Raw genomic sequence first — 16411 nt, 5'->3', positions numbered from 1 at the left:
TTGCTCGTTCCCCTGCTCGCTGATGACACACGCTCACACGCGGCATTCGCATCGCAATAACCTGCTCACGACGGCACCGTTCCGGGCAGTGCCTGATCCTTGTGAGCCTCGGGAGGCAGCGCCCAGCCTGAACCAGACCCGCAGAAGCTCCAGCAGCAGCGCCCAAACCCACGATACTTAGAACTTCTCTGAACTGCATTTGAACAGTGAGTAACTGACAAGAACTGAATTTAAAGACTGAACAATCTCTCAAGCTTCAGTGAACTCTCTCAAAATCTCAGACTCTCTCCCTAAATCCTGGCATTTCCAAGCCACAGACTCTCTCCCTAAATCCTGGCATTTCCAAGCCACAGACTCTCTCCCTAAATCCTGGCATTTCCAAGCCACAGACTCTCTCCCTAAATCCTGGCATTTCCAAGCCACAGACTCTCTTCCTAAGTTCTTTTACAAACTGTTGCTAAATTCCTGATTTCTTGTACATAATCATTCTGTGATCTAATTCGCAAACCGCATAGAAAGGACTTAGGTGGGATAGTTGTAAATAAGTTTGGGGAAGGGGATTTCTGGTGTATATAATATTAAACCATTTATACCTTTTTATAAAATCAGCCTCGCATTTAATTCCCCAAAACTCAAACAAAAACTTTCCCCTCCACAACAGGCTGCTCCCAGCCACTTTGGCCTCAGCCTTTAGTGCTGCTTGGGGCTGTTGTGGCCAAAGTGCAGAACCCTGCACTCTTTACCATTCTGGGCTGAAGGAGTTCCGAGTGGTTATGCCTGGGCAGGATTATGGAAATCCACTGAACCAGTATTTCCTTGACAAGATTTTTCTTTTTCCTTTTGCTTACAAATGGCTGTGGAGAACAAGTCTGAAGTGAGTCATTGCTTTTTTGCTCTTGCATATTCAGCTGACATACTGTATCTTGGCCCTGTACACTTAGGTGGTTTTCTTTTGTGTAATTATCAGGTAAGTAATCAGGAAGTGGAATCTCCCAGGCTGTTTATAAATATCACAAAGAGTCATTAGTAAAAGCACCAGGAAAAATCCTGAGAGGTGATATATGACATGCTCTAGAAAACACACAGGAGAAGTTCAGGTTGTAGTAGTTTTTCTCCACTGACTTGAATAGGAAAGAAAAGCACTTCATAAACTACAGAGCCACACGAACAACTCATTTCAATTCACAGGGATCACAGATGTCAGGGGTTGGAAGGGACCCAAAGAGATCATCCAGTCCAACCCCCCTGCCACAGCAGGCCTGTACAAAATGCTACTTTCTGTTTTAACTCCAAATCCATCCTTCCGCTCTGCAAATTAACCTTATATATACAGTGCCAGTCACCTTGTAGATGAGGCACTTAGAGCCATGGTCTAGCTGATTGGATAGAGCTAGGGGATAGGTTGGACTGGTTGAGCTTGGAGGTCTCTTCCAACCTGATTGATTCTATATTGCTTCACAGTGAATTCCTGAAGATATTCTTGGAAAATACTTAACTGCATAAGGGGAGAAGCTGAGCCTCCTTCTTTGGTTCCAGACTCTTTCTAAGGGGGCAAATAATCCCTTTAAATCTGGCAGCACTTAATGCCCAGTCAGTGTTGAAAGTTATTTCCTGAAAGCAACTGATTTGTGCACAGCAAATTCAGTCGTTCTTTAGAACTGGGGAGAGGAAACTAGTCTAGGAGAAAAATAAGGTATCATAGCACAAGCCCTGTGAGGAGAGGCTGAGGGAGCTGGGCGTGTGCAGCCTGCAGAAGAGGAGGCTCAGGGCAGAGCTCATTGCTGTCTGCAGCTGCCTGCAGGGAGGCTGCAGCCAGCTGGGGCTGGGCTCTTGTGGTGGTTTGGGTGTTCCCCGCCCACCCACACACACACTTTAGTAATACCCAGACTAGACTCAGCCAGCTCTGGGAATATAAATGAAGCTATTTATTTACAGCAGCACAATATACAAGCAGATAGTTACAGTATATACAGTTATAGACAGAAATATACAAATGAAAATGTAATACAGAAGCACAACTCCCCTCCCAGACACCTGAGTCCCCAGGAGGGGCTCCCAGCCACCCCTGCACCTTCCCCCTGCCCCTCTCAACCTTACCCCAGTCCTAAGAAAGAAAAGAGGTTCAGCCAAGAGGTTAAGAAGCAAGGTTAGTGGCAGTGAGGTTAGGGAGATGCAGCTCAGCCAGAGCCCAGCCAGAGAGTGCAGAGAAAATAAATGGCGAGAGAGTTATCTAATGTTTGCATTCTTCTTCAGCAAGACTCTGAGGGAAGGAGACATCACCATTGTTTTTCCTTTTCACAGCCTGTCATCTAGTTTTTCTCACCAAAACATTCTAGCTTGCTTTAAACTAGTACAGCTCTGCTGCCAGGCAAGCAGCAACAGAACAAGGGGACACAGTCTCAAGCTGTGCCAGGGCAGGTGTAGGCTGGATGTGAGGAGGAAGTTGTTGTCAGAGAGAGTGATTGGCATTGGAATGGGCTGTCCAGGGAGGTGGTGGAGTGGCTGTGGCTGGAGGTGTTGAAGCCAAGCCTGGCTGGGGCACTTAGTGCCATGGTCTGGTTGACTGGCCAGGGCTGGGTGCTAGGTTGGGCTGGCTGAGCTTGGAGCTCTCTTCCAGCCTGATTGATTCCACGATTCTATGATCACAGTGTGACAAAGTCACTAGGTGAAATTTGTCAATCAGGGAGTCAAAAGACTCATACAACCATCCAGGCTGGAAAGGATCTCTGAGATCATCAGTGCCAGCCACTGAAGTAGCAACAATACAAATGCATGAAGGTGAAGATAGGGTTGAATTCTTATGGATAAAAATCAGGAGCAAGGCCAGCAAGAGTGATATGGTGATGGAAATCTGCTCTAGACCACCCAACCAGGTTGCAGAGGTAGATGAAATGTTGTACTGGTTTCAGGCTAATTGGAATATTTAAATGAGAGAAATTAGATGCTAGGCTGTGAAAAGAAAACAAAGGGCATGCCTGCTGCACTCCTAGGCTTGCTGAGATGTATAAAAACAAGGACACAAACATACATAACAGAGTTTCCATCTGTCAGAGTTCAGTGTCTGTGTTTTCTCCCTGGGCTTCTGCTTTTCTGCTTGGATCTCTGTAACCCAACTAATCATTCTGTTTCTAATCCCCCCTTGCCTGTCCTCACAGCTCACCTTGCACGTAAGGCAGACTCTGGGATGAGGTAGAAGGTGGAAGGGTGGTTGGGAGCCCTCCTGGGGACTCTGGTTTCTGGGAGGGCTGCTGTGTGTCTGTATTACCTTTAACTTGTATATAACTGTAAATACCTGTAATATATTGTAACTATCTGCATGCATATTGTGCTAAACTGTGAATATAAAGCTTCATTCCTTAACTTCCAGCCAGCTGAGTCTAGTCTGGGTGAATTTCAGGGGGGAGGGCCAAGGTAACTCCCAAACCATCACAAATGTTTTATAAGCAGCAGAGAGAGGTCTCACAATCACTGCCCCTGGTTCTCGGGGCAGACTTCAACTTCCCAGGTACCTGCTGACAATAGAATACAGCAGCAAGAGAACAGTCCAGGAGGTTGCTGAAGTGTGTGGAGGAGAAGTCCCTGACACAACTGGTGAAAGAGCCAAGATGGGAAGGGGCCCTCCTGGACCTTCTTTTTATGAGCAAGGAAGAAGTGAGCAGGGATGGGCAAATCCTGCCTGACAACCTGGTGGCCTTCTAGGAACAGGGCACAACACTCATAGATGAGGGGAGAGCAGCTGATGGCATTGAGCTGGAGCTGAGCAAGGCCTTTGGCACGGTCCTGCATCACATCCTGGTCTTCAGGCTGGTGACACATGGGTTTGATGGGTGCAGCACTGGGTGGATACAGAACTGGTTAGATGGCCTCACCCAAAGAGTGGCTGTCAATGGCTTCATGGCCAAGTGGAGGCCAGGGACAAGTGGAGTCCCTCAGGGACCAGTCCTGGGACCAGTCTTATTCAACAGCTCTTTTGGAGCCATGGACAGAAGCACTGAGTGCAGCCTCAGCAAGTTTGCTGCCCACACCAAGCTGTGTGCTGCAGCAGCCAGGCTGGAGGGCAGGATCCATCCAGAGGGACCTGGGCAGGCTGCAGAGGTGGGCACAGGCCAAGCTCAGGAGGTGCAACAAGACCAAGGGCATGGTCCTGCAGCTGGGTCGGGGCAATGCCAAGCACCAATCCAGGCTGGGCAGGGACTGGCTGGAGAGCAGCCCTGAGGAGAGGGACTTGGGGGTGCTGCTGGAGGAGAAGCTCAGCAGGAGCCAGCAGTGTGCACTTGCAGCCCAGAGAGCCAAGCAGAGCCTGGGCTGCAGCAGCAGAAGTGTGGCCAGCAGGGCCAGGGAGGGGATTCTGCCCCTCTGCTCCGCTCTGGTGAGACAAGATGGCTGTTGGATGAGGGAAAGACTGTGGGTGTTGTCTACCTGGACTTTGGGAAAGCCTTTGGCACTGCTCCCCACAGAATTCCCTGGGCCAGACTGGCTGCTGATGGCTTGGATGGGCACAGCTCTGCTGGGCAGAGCACTGCTGGGCAAGAGGGCCCAAAGGGTGGCAGTCTGGGGAGCTGAATGCAGGTGGAGGCTGGGTACAAGTGGTGTCCCCTCAGGGCTCACTGCTGGGACCACTTCTGTTTAACATCTCTGCTGATGACCTTGGTGCAGGCACAGAGAGTGCCAGCAGTGAGCTCACAGGTGACACCAAGCTGGGTGGCAGTGTTCATCTGCAGGAGGTTGGGAGGCTCTGCAAAGGGGCTTGGAGAGGCTGGATCCATGGCCTGTGCTACTGGGATGAGCTTCAACAAGGCCAAGTGCCAGCTCCTGCTCCTGGACAACAACAACCCCAAGCAATGCTACAGGCTTGGGGCAGTGTGGCTGGAGAGCTGCTGGCAGAAAGGGACCTGGGGGCAGTAACAGACAAACAACTCCATATCAGCCAGCAGTGTGCCCAGGTGGCCAAGAAAGCCAATGGCATCCTGGCTGGGATGAGAAATGCTGTGGCCAGCAGGAGCAGGGAGGTGATTGCCCCTTGGACTCTGCCCTGGCGAGGCCACAGTTTGAGTGGTGTTCAGTTTTGGGCACCACAGCACAAGAGAGGTGTGGAGATGCTGGAGCCAGTGTAGAGAAAGGAAGGGAAAGGGAAAGGGAACGAGGAAAGGAAAGGGAATGAGGAAGGGGAAGGGGAAGGGAAGGGGAAGGGGAAAGGGAAACCACCTCTAGAGTCTCAGCTTTCTTTTACCTTGGGCTCTCTGAAGATGCTTTTTGTTTATCCACATGACAAGGAATTCAGATCAGTAAAAGTTTGCCTTTTTCTGCTTTCTCTGCAAAAGGAGAATAGCTTCCAAAGCGTGGAAAGCCATGGCAGAGCAGGTGAGGGCATGTAGGTATGAACCCTCACCACGGCTTGAGTTTGCTGGGCAGAGGCAGGGCCCCCAGGAGGGCAGCACACCCTTTAGAGCTCAGGCCGTGGGGTTCCGTGGGTTTGGTGGGAATGCACCAAGGCAGACGGCAGAAATGCCACTCTGCACAGCTGCCTGCTGAACATCTGTCCTCTGCTGGGCCTTTCAGCTCATCGGAGCCGTCTCAGGTGCAGCTTCCCTCGTGGAAGAGCATCAGAAGAGCGCTGGAGACGCTTCCCACACGGCGTTGAAATCCCACGCAGTTCCACTAGAGGGTTATGCGAAAGCACAGCCTCAGCCGAGCGGGGACCTGCCCTGCTGCAGCTCTCTGCTCACTCTCCCTCCCCGGACAGAGGGGTGCAGGCTCGGCTCCACACCGTGAGCTTTTCTTGCAGGGACAGTGACGAAGCATCAAAGCCCAGGAGCTGCTCCTTCCCCCTGCCTGTGCCTCTGAGCCTCCAAGTTCTTTCCCAGCCTAAATCTGCTGCCTACAGAGCAGGAGAACCTGTCTGATTGCAGACCTCAGAACAAGAAAAGATGCTACATGGGATCTCTTCTCCTCTGCACACACAATGACTACATTCTTATGAGGCAGTGTTTACAGCAATAATAATGATTCCTGAGAAGAGTTTCACTGAAATAACCATAATGCCACACAGAGAAAGCAGTGACTGAGAAAGTGATGGGTTCTGCTCTGATAACAGGCACCACCTCCATCTCTGTGTCTTGCCTAAACAGGAATGCTCAAAAAAAACCCACCCCAAAACAACAACAAAAAAACAAAACCAGGTTTGAACATATTCTTCCATCTGCATCTAAAAGGACATTGCTGTAACTGAATCTCAAGTTTCTGTCACCTAAAAGGGAAGAAGAGGGGAGTAGAGGGGAGAACAAAACAAAACAGAACAATAAAAACAAATAAAACCAATAAAAACAAACAAAAGGCTGAGGGAGCTGGAGGTGTGCAACCTGCAGAAGAGGAGGCTCAGGGCAGAGCTCATTGTTGTCTGCAGCTGCCTGCAGGGAGGCTGTAGCCAGGTGGGGTTGGGCTCTGCTGCCAGGCAACCAGCACCAGAACAAGGGGACACAGCCTCAAGCTGTGCCAGGGCAGGTCTAGGCTGGATGTGAGGAGGAAGTTGTTGGCAGAGAGAGTGATTGGCATTGGAATGGGCTGCCCAGGCAGGTGGTGGAGTGGCCGTGCCTGGAGGTATCACAGCATCACAGTATCATCAGGGTTGGAAGAGACCTCACAGATCATCAAGTCCAACCCTTTACCACAGAGCTCAAGGCCAGACCATGGCACCAAGTGCCACGTCCAACCTTGCCTTGAACAGCTCCAGGGACGGCGACTCCACCACCTCCCCGGGCAGCCCATTCCAGTGTCCAATGACTCTCTCAGGGAAGAACTTTCTCCTCACCTCCAGTCTAAATCTCCCCTGGCACAGCCTGAGGCTGTGTCCTCTCGTTCTGGTGCTGGCCACCTGAGAGAAGAGAGCAACCTCCTCCTGGCCACAACCTCCCCTCAGGTAGTTGTAGACAGCAATAAGGTCACCCCTGAGCCTCCTCTTCTCCAGGCTAACCAATCCCAGCTCCCTCAGCCTCTCCTCGTAGGGCTGTGCTCAAGGCCTCTCCCCAGCCTCGTTGCCCTTCTCTGGACACGCTCAAGCATCTCAGTGTCCCTCCTAAACTGGGGGGCCCAGAACTGGACACAGTACTCAAGGTGTGCTCTTACCAGTGCAGAGTACAGGGGCAGAATGACCTCCCTGCTCCTGCTGACCACACCATTCCTGATGCAGGCCAGGATGCCACTGGCTCTCTTGGCCACCTGGGCACACTGTTGGCTCATGTTCAGGTGGGTATCAATCAGCACCCCCAGATCCCTCTCTGTCTGGCTGCTCTCCAGACACTCTGACCCCAGCCTGTATCTCTGCATGGGGTTGTTGTAGCCAAAGTGCAGCACCCTGCACTTGGAGCTATTGAAGCCATCCCCTTGGACTCTGCCCATCTGTCCAGGTGGTCAAGGTCCTGCTGCAGAGCCCTTCTGCCCTCCAACCCAGCCACATCTGCCCCCAGCTTGGTGTCATCTGCACACTTGCTGATGACTGACTCCATGCCCTCATCCAGATCATCTATGAAGATGTTAAAGAGGATGGGGCCCAGCACTGATCCCTGAGGGACACCACTAGTGACAGCTGCCAGCTGGATGTGGCACCATTCACCACCACTCTCTGGGCTCAGCCCTCCAGCCAGTTCCTAACCCAGCACAGAGTGTTGCCATCCAAGCCATGGGCTGATAGCTTAGCCAGCAGTCTGCTGTGGGGGACAGTGTCAAAGGCCTTGCTGAAGTCCAGACAGACCACATCCACAGGCCTCCCCACATCCACCAAGCAGTCACCTGATCATAGAAGGAGATCAGGTTGGAGAGGCAGGATCTGCCCTTCCTAAACCCATGCTGGCTGGACCTGAGCCCTTTGCCATCCCTCAGGTGTGCTCTTATCACCCCCAAGCTAACCTGCTCCATCAGTTTCCCTGGCACTGAGGTCAGGCTGACAGGTCTGTAGTTCCCAGGTTCCTCCATCCCACCCTTCTTGTGGATGGGGACCACGTTGGCAGTTTCCAGTCTCCTGTGAGCCAGGACTGCTGGAAAATGATGGAGAGCAGCTTGGCCAGCTCAGCTGCCAGCTCTCTCAGCACCCTGGGATGGATCCCATGGACTTGTGGGTGTCCAGGTGGCTCAGCAGGTCCTGAACTAATTCTTCATGAATTTCCAGGGGAACACACTGCTCCCTGACCCCATCCCCCAGTTCAAGAGGCCACTTGCCCTGAACTCCTCCCTCCTTACTGTTGAAAACTGAGGCAAAGAAGGCATTCAGGACCTCAGCCTTTTCCTTGTCATCAGTTATAGTGTTCCCCTCCTGGTCCAGTAAGCAGTGGAGGAACTCCTTACTGGAGGAGATGTTTCAGCCAAGCCTGGCTGGGGCACTTAGTGCCATGGTCTGGTTGGTTGGGCAGGGCTGGGTGCTAGGTTGGGCTGGCTGAGCTTGGAGCTCTCTTCCAACCTGCTTGATTCTGTGATTCTCTGAGAACAATAAAAACAAAATGAAAATAAATAAATAAACAAATCTCTACCATCTACCTTTGCTGCCAACAGTCAGACATATTTTACCTGTGGTCATTCCTCTTCTTGTCAAGTTGTCAGAGCTCTTTAACATGTGTTGGGAGCCTGCCCAGGATTTGATTTTCCATTTTCATGAAAAGAATGTGCTTTTATTTCTTATAAGCTGAAAATACACTTAGGAGTTTTTATCTTTAGGAGTACTTATCTCCACTTTGCTGACCCCCCACCTGGAGTACTGCATCCAGCTCTGGAGCCTCTGGGACAAGAGGGCTGTGGAGATGCTGGAGAGTGTCCAGAGCAGGGCCAGGAGGATGCTCAGAGGCTGCAGCAGCTCTGCTGTGAGCACAGCCTGAAAGAGTTGGGGCTGCTGAGTCTGGAGCAGAGGAGGCTCCCAGGTGACCTTCTGGTGGCCTTCCAGCATCTGAGTGGCTCCAAAAAAGCTGGGGAGGGACTTTTGAGGCTGTGAGGGAGTGGCAGGAGTGGGGGGAATGGAGCAAAGCTGGAGGTGGGGAGAGTGAGGCTGGAGGTGAGAAGGAAGTTGTTGAGCAGGAGAGTGGTGAGAGGCTGGCAGGGGTTGCCCAGGGAGGTGGTTGAGGCCCCATGGCTGGAGGTGTTTGAGGCCAGGCTGGCTGAGGCTGTGTGCAGCCTGCTCTAGGGTAGGGTGTCCCTGGGCATGGCAGGGGGTTGGAACTGGCTGCTCCTTGTGGTCCCTTCCAGCCCTGACTGATTCTGTGGTTCTGTGGATTGAGCCAAACAGTACAGGGAGCCTGATGCCTAAATGACTCTCTCACTGTCTCTGTTTAAGTCCTCATCTTTCAGATGCTGCAGAATTAATTCCCTCAAGCATTTGTGTTCTGCTACTAGCAGGTTACTGAAGCACATGTAAACATTTTGAGGATAAAACACTCACTTGGCTGTGGAGGTACTTTCTGCCCAAACATTGGAACATGAAGCCATATTTAGACTGCAGTCTTCCCAGGGATGCCTTCTTTTACCCTGTTTTGCTTTGTTTTGTCAGCAGGTGCACACCTTACACATAGATCAAAGGCATGTGAGAGGAATGGAGCTAATGGAATTCGTCCTTAGTCCTCAAGAGGTCTCTCTTATTATATGAATTCTTTGTAGATATGCCTGTTTGGAGTACTGAACAGTGCCTGAAATGAAAGCATTCTCAGATTGCCAGGTTTCTCCCCAGATCTCCACTGCTATCTGCTTACTGTTAAGATCCCTTTCCTGAATGCTTTTTTTCATTGCAAATGTGCCAAGGTTAGTCTGTGTAGCACAAGTCTGGTTTGATTCTCCACAGTGCTCTCTGGAGGTTGTCATTATTCCATTTATTTACCCTACACTAGACTGTCCCTTTCCTCTGCCCCTCACCAAGAGGTGACTGAGTCTCTGTATATTAATTTGAAGCAAATTATCTACATCTGACAGCACTTCCAAAAAGAGGCAAATTTCACCATGCTGTTTTCACATCCTACAGGGCCAGCACTCCCCCATCATAGAATCATAGAGTCATAGAGTCACCTAGGTTGGAAGAGAGCTCCAGGCTCAGCCAGTCCAACCTAGCACCCAGCCCTGCCCAAGCAACCAGACCATGGCACTAAGTGCCCCAGCCAGGCTTGGCTGCAACACCTCCAGGCACAGCCACTCCACCACCTCCCTGGGCAGCCCATTCCAATGCCAATCACTCTCTCTGACAACAACTTCCTAACAACATCCAGCCTAGACCTGCCCTGGCACAGCTTGAGGCTGTGTCCCCTTCTTCTGCTGCTGGCTGCCTGGCAGCAGAGCCCAACCCCACCTGGCTACAGCCTCCCTGCAGGCAGCTGCAGACAGCAATGAGCTCTGCCCTGAGCCTCCTCTGCTGCAGGCTGCACCCCCCCAGCTCCCTCAGCCTCTCCTCACAGGGCTGTGCTCCAGGCCCCTCGTCCTATACCATGCAGGCCTTGATTTTGCAGTTGGAAATTCACAGGATGTCAGGACTTGGAAGAGAGATCACTGAGTCCAAACCCCCTGCCAGAGCAGGACCATAATCTAGTTCAGGTCATGCAGGAATGTGTCCAGATGAGTCCTGAAAGGCACCATGGAAGGAATCATAGAATCATAGAATCAATCAGTCAGGGCTGGAAGGGAGCACAAGGAGCAGGCAGTGCCAACCCCCCTGCCATGGGCAGGGACACCCTACCCTAGAGCAGGCTGCACACAGCCTCAGCCAGCCTGGCCTCAAACACCTCCTGCCATGGGGCCTCAACCACCTCCCTGGGCAACCCATTCCAGCCTCTCACCACTCTCCTGCTCAGCAACTTCCTCCTCACCTCCAGCCTCACTCTCCCCACCTCCAGCTTTCATAGTAGTATCACAGTCTCACAGTATCATTAGGGTTGGAAGAGACCTCACAGATCATCAAGTCCAACCCTTTACCACAGAGCTCAAGGCCAGACCATGGCACCAAGTGCCACGTCCAATCCTGCCTTGAACAGCTCCAGGGACGGCGACTCCACCACCTCCCCGGGCAGCCCATTCCAGTGTCCAATGACTCTCTCAGTGAAGAACTTTCTCCTCACCTCCAGTCTAAATCTCCCCTGGCACAGCCTGAGGCTGTGTCCTCTTGTTCTGGTGCTGGCCACCTGAGAGAAGAGAGCAACCTCCCCCTGGCCACAACCACCCCTCAGGCAGCTGTAGACAGCAATAAGGTCTGCCCTGAGCCTCCTCTTCTCCAGGCTAACCAATCCCAGCTCCCTCAGCCTCTCCTCGTAGGGCTGTGCTCAAGGCCTCTCCCCAGCCTCGTCGCCCTTCTCTGGACACGCTCAAGCATCTCAGTGTCCCTCCTAAACTGGGGGGCCCAGAACTGGACACAGTAATCAAGGTGTGGTCTAACCAGTGCAGAGTACAGGGGCAGAATGACCTCCCTGCTCCTGCTGGCCACACCATTCCTGATGCAGGCCAGGATGCCACTGGCTCTCTTGGCCACCTGGGCACACTGCTGGCTCATGTTCAGGTGGGTATCAATCAGCACCCCCAGATCCCTCTCTGTCTGGCTGCTCTCCAGACACTCTGACCCCAGCCTGTATCTCTGCATGGGGTTGTTGTAGCCAAAGTGCAGCACCCTGCACTTGGAGCTACTGAAGCCATCCCCTTGGCCTCTGCCCATCTGTCCAGGCAGTCAAGGTCCTGCTGCAGAGCCCTTCTGCCCTCCAACCCAGCCACATCTGCCCCCAGCTTGGTGTCATCTGCACACTTGCTGATGACTGACTCCATGCCCTCATCCAGATCATCTATGAAGATGTTAAAGAGGATGGGCCCAGCACTGATCCCTGAGGGACACCACTAGTGACAGCTGCCAGCTGGATGTGGCACCATTCACCACCACTCTCTGGGCTCAGCCCTCCAGCCAGTTCCTAACCCAGCACAGAGTGTTGCCATCCAAGCCATGGGCTGACAGCTTAGCCAGCAGTTTGCTGTGGGGGACAGTGCCAAAGGCCTTGCTGAAGTCCAGACAGACCACATCCACAGGCCTCCCCACAGCCACCAAGCAGTCACCTGATCATAGAAGGAGATCAGGTTGGAGAGGCAGGATCTGCCCTTCCTAAACCCATGCTGGCTGGACCTGAGCCCTTTGCCATCCCTCAGGTGTGCAGTTATCACCCCCAAGCTAACCTGCTCCATCAGTTTCCCTGGCACTGAGGTCAGGCTGACAGGTCTGTAGTTCCCAGGTTCCTCCATCCCACCCTTCTTGTGGATGGGGACCACGTTGGCAGTTTCCAGTCTCCTGTGAGCCAGGACTGCTGGAAAATGATGGAGAGCAGCTTGGCCAGCTCAGCTGCCAGCTCTCTCAGCACCCTGGGATGGATCACATCTGATCCCATGGACTTGTGGGTGTCCAGGTGGCTCAGCAGGTCCTGAACTAATTCCCCATGAATTTCCAGGGGAACACACTGCTCCCTGACCCCATCCCCCAGTTCAAGAGGCCATTCTTCTCCTCCTCCTTCCTTACTGTTGAAAACTGAGGCGAAGAAGGCATTCAGAACCTCAGCCTTTTCTTTGTCATCAGTTATAGTGTTCCCCTCCTGGTCCAGTAAGCAGTGGAGGCTCTTCTTGCCCTTCTTTTTAGCACTGATACATTTATATCAGTGCTTTTTATTATCCTTCACAGAGGTGGCAGCCTAAGTTCTAGCTGGACCTTAGCCTCTCTCATTTTTCTCCTGCATAATCTGGCTATCTCCTTAAACACGTCAGGAGAAGCCTTCCCCTCCTTCCAGAGGTGATACACCCTCTTTTTTTCCCCCAATTCCTTCAGGAGCTGTTTGTTCCATTCTCAGTCCTGCCACTCCCTGACAGCCTCAAAAGTCCCTCCCCAGCTTTTTTGTAGCCCCCTTCAGATGCTGGAAGGCCACAAGAAGGTCCCCTGGGAGCCTCCTCCTCTCCACACTGAGCTACCAAGAACATATTTGATGTTAAAACTCCAGAGCCCAGATGTCATAACAGAATCTCTGCTTTCTTTTCTTCTTCTCTCTCTGTTTCTCCTCAGTATTTGCAACTTGTCATTGCTCTGTGGCAAGACCTGAAAACGAAGCTGCCAGGTCTGAAGCCAGCAAGCAGGGGGAGCGGGGGTGAGTTCTGCACCATTTGTGCAAGCTGGCTTGCTGAGCCCAGCCGCAGGGCGCAGGCACACTCAGAGACGTGACCTTGGCAGGCTGCAGCTCACCGAGCCGAGCAGCCGTTAAAGGCAAGGGCTCATGAGAACCTCTGGTGAGAGAAGTGAGACCTAAAGCACCCTCTGGTTAACCATTACTGCCATTGTTAGAGAAGAGCAGATGCCTGCCAAGACTCTCCCACATGGTGGGTAGCACGATTACAGCATGGAGACACTGAGAGCCCTGGGGGTGTTCAGCCTGGAGAAGGCTGAGAGGAGATCTGATCAATGTGTGCAAATATCTCAGGGGTGGGTGTCAAGTGCCTGGGGCCAAGCTCTTTTCAGTGGTCAGCAGCAACCAGACAAGGAGCACTGGATACAGACTGGAACAGAGAAGGTTTCAGCTCAACATGAGGAGAAACTTCTCTAAAGTGAGGATGACAGAGCCCTGGAGCTGGCTGTTCAGAAAGGTTGTGGAGCCTCCCTCTCTGGAGCCTTTCCAAACCTGCCTGGATGCATTCCTGTGTGAACTACCCTGAGTGATCCTGCTTGGCAGGGGGTTGAAGGGAGGCTGCAGCCAGGAGGGGTTGGGCTCTGCTGCCAGGCACCCAGCAACAGAACAAGGGGACACAGCCTGAAGCTGTGCCAGGGCAGGTCTAGGCTGGATGTTAGGAGGAAGTTGTTGGCAGAGAGTGATTGGCATTGGAATGGGCTGCCCAGGGAGGTGACCAACCCCACCTGGCTACAGCCTCCCTGCAGGCAGCTGCAGACAGCAATGAGCTCTGCCCTGAGCCTCCTCTGCTGCAGGCTGCACCCCCCCAGCTCCCTCAGCCTCTCCTCACAGGGCTGTGCTCCAGGACCCTCCCCAGCCTTGCTCCCCTTCTCTCAACACCTTCCAGCACCTCAGTACCTCTCAGAATAGAGGAGCCCAGAACAGGACACAGCACTCAAGGTGTGGCCTGAGCAGTGTTGATGCATTCATGACACAGCTTCTCTTCACCATTTCATGTTTTAAAGCACAGGGCAAGCCATGGATTTTTGGCTGTGTAAATGAGATGAGGTAACACAGCAGCAAAAAGAGATGGCCTGGGGGGATGGGACAGGACAGGACAGTTTCAGCTGAGATCTGGGGATTCTCCCTGCTAATCCACAGGCCATATGGCTGTGGGCACATCTTTTGTGGCACCTTTCTGGGGGGCACTGGATCAAGCAGCTGTGCTTGATTAAGGTGCCTGAGCAAAGAGAGCACTGCAGAATGGCAGGGTTTGGAAGGAACTTCTGGGGAAGCCCAGTCAAACACCCCTGCTAAAGCCATTCAACACCACTTGTGAAGTCCAGGGGCACCCAGGTTGTTCACACAAGGCTAGCAGATGCACTTCTGCAGCAGTACCACACAGGACAGGCACACTGTGTGGGAAGATGGCTAAAGCCCTTTTCCTGCCCCTATCTATCCCAACATCCCATCTGAGATACAGAGGATCTCCATGCTCACTGACAGCAGCCTTGTACAATGAAATTGTTAAGCATTGGCCAGTTCTCAGAGCTGGAGGTCCCACAGGTCTCTCTGATGACTAGAGGAAAGACTTGATTGATCATTAGAGGATCACTGGGCCAAGACAAAGAAAAGAAAGCAGAAGCCTGAAGCCTGAATCACCCTGGGTTCTCCCTTCCCAAACTACCAGCTAATATTGACAGCCATATACACTCCATACAAGCCTGACTTCACTACAAGCCTTCAGAAGGCCTGCAGAAGCCACTCTCTTGCACTGCAGGAAGACAAGCCCATGGAGTAATCTGTAGTGTTATTTACTTAATATAGCTGCCCAGGGGGGTGTGGAGTCTCCCTCTCTGCAGATACTCAGAACCCACCTGGATTTGTTCCTGTGTGATCTGCTCTAGGAGATGCTGCTCTGCAGGAGGGTTGGACTGGATGAGCATTGGAGGTCCCTTCCAGCCCCTGACGTTCTGTGGCTCTGTGATTCTGTTTTCCAACAACTTCAATTCATACTGAAAAACACTTTTGGAAATTCATAGTTTGTGTTACACCAGAAACACTTCTTAATGGGCTGACAACGTTGGTGACCTGTGAAGAATGTGAGATGATGCACCGGATCTTGACACAGAAATGTCTGAGCACTAACTGCTCTTTATAAATACATTTAATTTCAAATGAAACATTTGAGAGGATTGGGGTGACCATGAGGCTTCTTTTCTGCTGACAAAAATAAAGCAACTCATCACAGCAGGGGAAGGGAATCTTGTCTTTGCTTCTGTCATAGCTATGGCCTTCTCTTCTCTAAAAGTCTTTGTCCCAACCCTTGAGGTTCCAGTCTGGTGCCTGCCTTTCCTCACATGCTATATATTCACCAACACGTGCAATACAGTACTAGAAGATGAGGATTGGACTTTATCAACATGTACCACTAAGGATCACAGAATCATAGAATCAGTTAGGGCTGGAAGGGACCACAAGGAGCAGCCAGTTCCAACCCCCCTGCCATGGGCAGGGACACCCTACCCTAGAGCAGGCTGGTCAGAGCTCCATCCAGCCTGGCCTTGAACACTTCCAGGAACGGGAGGATGATTTGGATAATGCCCCAGTGAGCTTCCACTGACTAAACAGCCATCTAAAATCCATTTGGACCCATTAACATCTGCAAGTAAACCATTAAAACTGATCCTCTTCCTTGATGGGCAATAAAGTAAATACAAACCTCACAATAAGAAGTTAATGATCTGTCCCTAACAAGGCTGTAACTTTGAGGTACTCAAGCACCTACTCTCTTAGTCTAGAAACCAGATCCAGCACATCACCAGATGCAGGCACAGAGCTGGCAATTGTTCCTTTGTTACCCTTTTTGCCATGCTATATTCAGGTTGCCACAGCTGGCTGTGGGCATCACTCCTAACAGTGACTTTTATTCCACGTAAGCTCCAAGCCAGGCTCCACAGTCAAACAAACCCTTTTTTGGATTAGAACATGATGTGTCTCCACATCTCCAACAGATCAGAAATGCCTTCTCCATTAACTTTAATAGAATCAAACTAACAACAAGAAAAATAAAGAAATGGCAAAAATTAATTGAGTTTTCATGGTAATCATTTACAAACTACACACATCCTCACTTCAGTCTTGGGTTTGGTCTCCAGTCCTGCTCCAGCTGCAGCTGATTGCCAGCCCACGTGTCTTCTGAAGTCTGCCACACAAAATGTTCCAGACCTTAAAAGTACAACAATGACACATAGCCCCTCCATTCCTAAAGAACC

The sequence above is a fragment of the Pogoniulus pusillus genome, chromosome Z (assembly GCF_015220805.1).
Source record: "Pogoniulus pusillus isolate bPogPus1 chromosome Z, bPogPus1.pri, whole genome shotgun sequence".
NCBI classification, from domain to species: Eukaryota; Metazoa; Chordata; class Aves; order Piciformes; family Lybiidae; genus Pogoniulus; species Pogoniulus pusillus.
This window is presented reverse-complemented; position numbering follows the sequence as displayed.